The sequence below is a fragment of the Heterocephalus glaber genome, unplaced genomic scaffold (assembly GCF_053883595.1).
Source record: "Heterocephalus glaber isolate CG9 unplaced genomic scaffold, H.glaber_assembly_v1.0 deba00001463, whole genome shotgun sequence".
Classification (NCBI taxonomy): domain Eukaryota; kingdom Metazoa; phylum Chordata; class Mammalia; order Rodentia; family Bathyergidae; genus Heterocephalus; species Heterocephalus glaber.
The window spans coordinates 13078436-13084435 of NW_028258310.1; the positions used below are offsets into that span (position 1 = coordinate 13078436).

Consider the following 6000-nt stretch of genomic DNA (forward strand, 5'->3'; position numbering starts at 1 on the left):
ATCCAAATACAGTATATTTAACTCTATAAATGTATGCTACGTATATTTATATATAATTCCTTATGTTGTATTTATGTGTATATTATATGAATATATATGTCTTATGCATTGACTTAGACAAATGTAGATATAGATATATTTAACACAATAAAGTATTTTCATAGCATAAGTGTTTAATATTTGTTGACCACTCTAAAGCCCAAATTAAATGATGCATTTGAAAGATAAAATTATTTAAATGTACACTATGGCTCTGTTTCCTTTTAAAATATATTGTTAAAAATTTCCTGAAATTGGTAAGGAGAGATAGCAGCTTGGGTTCTGGTCCTAAACTGACACTGATCATGGCTCAGAACAGTTTCTTAACCTCTGGTCTCTAGAATGAGGGAAAGAACAGAAGTCACCTGCTCAGATGCCAGTAAGTGCCAGGGAGTTCATGTGAGTACATGAGCCAGACCAAGTGTGTGACATTATTGCACTGTGAGGACAATGGTGACAGTGGCTTAAACTAAAGGAATGATCTCTCTAAGATCAAGAGATTGCTGCCATGTAAAAATGTGGACCAGGGCATCAGCTCCTCAGGTCTATGACCAGGGTGGAGATCCAAGTTTTATACAATAATATTTTAAAATTCAGCTCAGCTATAGCACTTGGGACAAATGTGGCTCATGGATATAGCTAATGAGACAAGTAACACAATGCCTGGTACATAATATGCACAGAATAAATGTTAGCTACTGCTATTCTTGATAACAGCATTATTTTCTTGTGTATTATTTTAAAATTACTGACATTTATTGATTGATTATTTTCTTCTTGGACTTATGCCTGAAGGAAATGCAGATTCCAGGCTTGGAGACGTGTTCTAGTTAGCATGAGTTGTGGACAAATGATTGAAAAAACACTTGGGAAGCCCCTGTGCAAGAGTAGAAAAAAAAAGTCCATTTTCTCATTAGGAAAATGTAAGTAAAGTTTTTATTTGGAAGGCAGACTCATTAAGGAAATGCTACTTTTCATGTAAAAGCCAACTGCTGGCGAAGTGCCTTATGGACTTTAAAAAGAATCATTAAATGTACTAAAGAAAGAGTCAGCAATTAGGAAGCAACCAATTAAATGGCTGGGATAGAGGAGGGGCCTGGGCAGGTGGTAACAGGTGGCTAAAGGAAGCTCAATGGGATTACTGAGATGAAGGCAGACAGAAAAAAGCCCAACTGTCTTCCAAGCTAAAAAAATCAAAAGGCTTTTAACTCCAGCGGAAATGGGAATTAAGAAGCAAGTGGATGCCCTTTGTATTTTATTGGGGGTTAAGAAGAGAAAGGGCATCTTTTTGTTTTATTATGGCATTTAGAATCTAGAACAAGTGAGGAATAGTGTAAAGACTTAAACACTGACAGTACTAGAAAAAGTGGGCTGGTCCTAAAGAAAAAAATAATTGTAAGGAACTGTGCTTGTTAACACTGCAGACTTGAGCTAAATTCTTTTATTTTGTGCTTAACATCGGAGTTCATGTAGCTCTCACATCTCACCAGTCCTGTCATTCTTGTATTTTTCTTCACACCTTGGGCTTTTCTCCAGTAGCCTATCTTCTTGCAACATAAAATGTCCCAAGCATTGACCTTGCAAGTTGTCAAATCAGAAAGAGAAAGAGGGAGGAATCTGCTGCACTTCAGAGTTTCATTCTTTGTTCACCACAGAACAGTGATTTTTAGTGGAAAGAAAAATATACAAAGGAATCCACTTAGGAGAGGAGCAAGTAGATGGGACGACGCAGTAATAGCTTTACATCTGGTGCATTGCTCCCAACAAACACAGTCCAGTTTATAATAGCCTTTCTCATTTTCTCCCCCATGCGATAAGCAAATTAGAGAGTGTTCCCCACATCCAGAAATAAATCAACCTTTCTCTAGCATGAACATGAAGACACATTCTTTCCATTTTGCTGAATGGAGCTCAGGAGAACTGCATTATTCCCCTTTGCCACCCCCGCCCCCAACCTTCCTGATATCCTGGTTCTAAATCCACAGCATTGGAGAAGGATCAAGAGAAAGCCTCCATGCATGCAAATGAAAATCCAAAACTCAGAAAATATAAAGGGAAGAGAACTTTTTTCTTGCAGGAACACAAGAGTGTTCAGAATCTACGTTCCCCTGGCTACATCATTAACTGCCAAAGAGCTCCCTAACCCTAACACTTCACCTTTACCCTGTCCTGAGCTTCCTGAGCACCCGAGGCTGCCAGGTAGAGTGGCATCATCTTTAGACCTGGTGAACACAGGGTATGACGCAAGAAGGCTGCAACTTCCCACAGAAGTGTTTATACATTGTCACAATATGTACACGCATAGATTATTTTGCATTTGAAAATTGAGAAATATTCAAAAACACAGGAGAGAAGGAAAATAAGAACACATCCAAGTTAAACACTCTCAGATACTAACTTTTTATAGTATTCAACTTGGCTTCACCATTTTTAGATATTGCAAATGATAAGTAAACATTATTTCATGTAAACCCTCATGAGAAATTGATTACCCTTTCCCATTTCTCAAAGACACCCACCATCCTCAACCCGGTGTACATTTTTCACTCCACTGGCTACAGTTTTACACACATGACAAGTGTTTTAAAATAAGTCATCTGACTGACATCATTAAGTAGGTAGGTATATTTCGCATCTTGCTGGGCTCTTTTACTATCATATTTCTGAGGCATGCTCATCTTTACGGCTCTAATTTCTGCTTTTTAAGTGCAGTATAGCAGTCCATTGTGTGAGTACAACATATTTTACTTTTCTGAGTAAAAATATTTAAGTTCTTTAGCCTTGGGACAGGGGGTGAGGAGGAGATTCTTGTAGAAATGAAGCCAACCATCAAAAGCGGCTTTTGTTGTTGTTGTTGTTTGTTTAAAGCTGGACTGAGAAACAAGCAGAAACACTTCTCTCACCCCAACAGATATTTACTGAAGCCTACGTCTGAGCCAGAGTCGGTGCTAGTCTGGGGGCCAAGCAGGGTACAAAAGAACCAGGACTGTCTCAGCCCACATCTGACTGTTATCTTGACCACCTGTCTTTGTTTTATTTCTCTTCATCTTTAACTTCCCGACTTCCCAATAGCGCGCTTAAGCTGCAGTAAATTTACTTCACCACTTACCTGGTCCCTGTTCTCCCCTCACACCTCTCGCGGAGCTCAGAGTGATGCTTCTGTCCAGGGAGCCGGGCCAGCCCAACTTGGAGAGCAGGCAGGGCTCAGGAGAGGAGGGAAGGCACCGAGCCAGCTCCGGGGAGGGGCAGCCCGGCCGGGAGGAACGCAGCCCTCCGCGGCGTCCCCCGTGGCGCCTCCCGGAGCGGCCTGCGAGGGAGCCGGCGCCGAGGACCGCGGTCTCCAGCAGAGGCCGACACGAGCCGGCGGGGCCGACGGGAGGGGAGGGCTGCGGGCGCGGCTCCGAGATGCGCGGGACTCGCGGCGCCTTGGCCCGTACTTCCCGGAGCGGGCGGGGCGGGCTTCCCCCGAGGTGACCCCGGCCCAGGCTCGGGCGGCGCTGCGGAGCTGGGGCTAGGGGGCAGGTATATCCTGAAGATCTCGGGGAATTGCACAGCTTCCGACGGGAAAGACCCGCTCAGGACGCAGCTCCGGTAGATTTTCTCATTTTATTGCTGGGGTAGCTGAGGCACCGAGACGGGAAGTTCTTGCCCAGCGTAGTTTAACCGTGATTGGAGGGAACATCTGGTAGACCCGGGTGTCCTGGCTCCCGGCCCCCAACTTTCCCACGCGTCTCTCTTGCTCTCCCCTTTGCTTCTGCAAGTGGGGCGGGGACGGGAGGCACAGAGAGGGAGGCAGCCCCCGAGAAGGTTTTAGGTTCCCTTCCACAGCAGTTTCTTTTACTTCCATTTATAATTATCAACACCACTGAAGTGACCTACTGTTCTCCCTCGAATCCGAGAGTTACCCGCCTTGCGCCAGGGAAAGCCATTACACAAGGTTACTTTTGACCCCGACCCCGGAGTGTGTGCAGGGAGAGAGTGGCTCTAGTCTGGAGCCTCTGCCCAGCTCCTCCTCGCCTTGCCATGTGGAAATGCCAGCATTGCCAAACATTCGGATTTTTAAAAGCAAACTTTTGCGTTAAACCTCCCATTATCTTTGCACATTGGCAAGTTTTTTTAAAAAACGTTTAAAACGTGTTAGTCAAACATAATGTGTCTGTAGCTGAATGTCCTTTTCAGACTCCTGCTTTTGATCTATGTAGATCCAAAGTTCCACAGAGGGCAGGAACTCTATTGGCTTTTCCACTCCTTTTAATACCAACTCTGAGGGTGGCTCTTGATGAACGTTGAGTATCTGCTGCAACTGTTGAAGTGTTGCAGCTGAGCCACACAGTGTTCTAATTATTTTCATATTTAATATTTGGTACTGTATTTTAATGTAGACTTTTACCTCTTCTTTCTCTCATCTCAGCGATGGGCTGCATTCCTCCGAAGTATTTCAAAACTTAGGATAACTGTTAACTCTAGCTAACCTGTAGTTCATTTTGCATCTGTGGTCCAGAAGAAGGGATTTGCCCAGAGCTGTACAGTGAGTTCGTGGTAAGGCTGGGTAGAAATGTCTCTTGTGCTGTGGTTCTGTCTAGCACCTTTGTTCCCAATCCTTTATGAAGAACCTGTCTGGAGAAGAGTACATGCTATCAGTTAACACTGAGTGTACAATTTGGAACAAGTCGTAAAAGATGATTAAAGGTGACAAAGTTCAGGAAAAAAGTAGACTTTTAAAAGAATTTATTTTCAGTAAGGGTTTTATTCTTAAACCCCAATCAGACACCTGGAAAAAAACATTATTTTTGTGTAACCTCTGATAGTGACCTAATGGCATTGGAGGTGCACTGGATTTGTTGGATCTGTATTATTATCTTTTTCCCTGAAGATGTAATGATACACAATTTATCATTAAACAAACTGAAACTGCATGAAAAGGAGCTGAGACTAGAACTGAAATCTCTGTAAACCTCAATTTTGTATTCTGGTTGGCATAGAGGTCTTTGGAGTCAGGCAGTCTTTCACCAAATGCCAACACTGCAGTTTGACATCTCTGAGATGTTGGCAAAGTCACTTAAAGGCATTGGGCTTCAGTTTTCCAATTATTCAGTAAAGGAAATAATGGCCACCTCTATCAGCTCTGGTTGGTGCAGGATTAAATGAAATTTTATATATATATAAAACAGTTCACTTAACACGGCGCTAGGCAGCCCAGAGCAAGCACTCAAGAGACCAGCAACTTTTAAGGTTGTCATTTCAATAGGCAGGCTACCAAGTAGGCCCTAATCCTTCTAGGATATTCTCTGTACACCACTCTTATGCTGGTCCCATCACTTTTTCTTAAAAACTACTAATCAGTCCTAATGCATGTGTTCATGTATAGGCTTGGCATAAATTTTATTTAAAAAGTGATTCATACTACTGTATCATTTGCAGTCCATCAAATACAGGGCTGGCTCAAAGAGCTGATTGTGTTTAAATCTTTTATTTATTCATTTGTCCATACTCTGTTGGTGCTACTGTCTTAAATATAGCTAGCTGTTGGAGAAAGGCAGATGCTGCCACTGAAGGTGCTTGGGAGACTAGGCTGTGTACACATAACAATCTCTGGAGCCCCCCAGTGGAAAGGAGAATGAAGTTACAAGTAAATCAGTGAGGAAGTCTTACCCAGATTAATATACAGAACTATTATTGTTTTTGAGGTAGGGGGTCACTATATAGCTCAGGCTGGGGTTGAACTTGAAGTGATTCTCCTGCCTCAGCCTCCTGAGTGCTGGGATTGCAGGCATGCACCACCACATCCTGCTTATATACAGGATTATTTAAAATGTAGAGAGGAAATTATGGTTCATAACACAAATTGTAATACCTTCCAAATTGAACCATATAATTATTGTTTAAAACTGTCCATTCAGTTCCACTGCATGTAAAGTGATGCTCTTGATTCCAGTAGACATGGCTTTATGTTGTCCATCC

General features: G+C 42.7%; 1 protein-coding gene across 2 annotated transcripts in view; it reads right to left on the reverse strand.

The window, feature by feature from the left end:
- Stk32a (serine/threonine kinase 32A) overlaps positions 1-3858 on the reverse strand; it is a 129553-nt gene extending 125695 nt beyond the window's left edge. Inside the window, exon 1 of one of the 2 annotated variants that reach the window (XM_004854357.4) lies at positions 3149-3858. The gene's annotated coding sequence lies outside the window, so the exon portion shown is untranslated. The remainder of the gene's footprint in view (positions 1-3148) is intronic. The other variant, XM_021266170.2, reaches the window with a different exon arrangement.
- Between the last annotated feature and the right edge of the window lie 2142 nt (positions 3859-6000).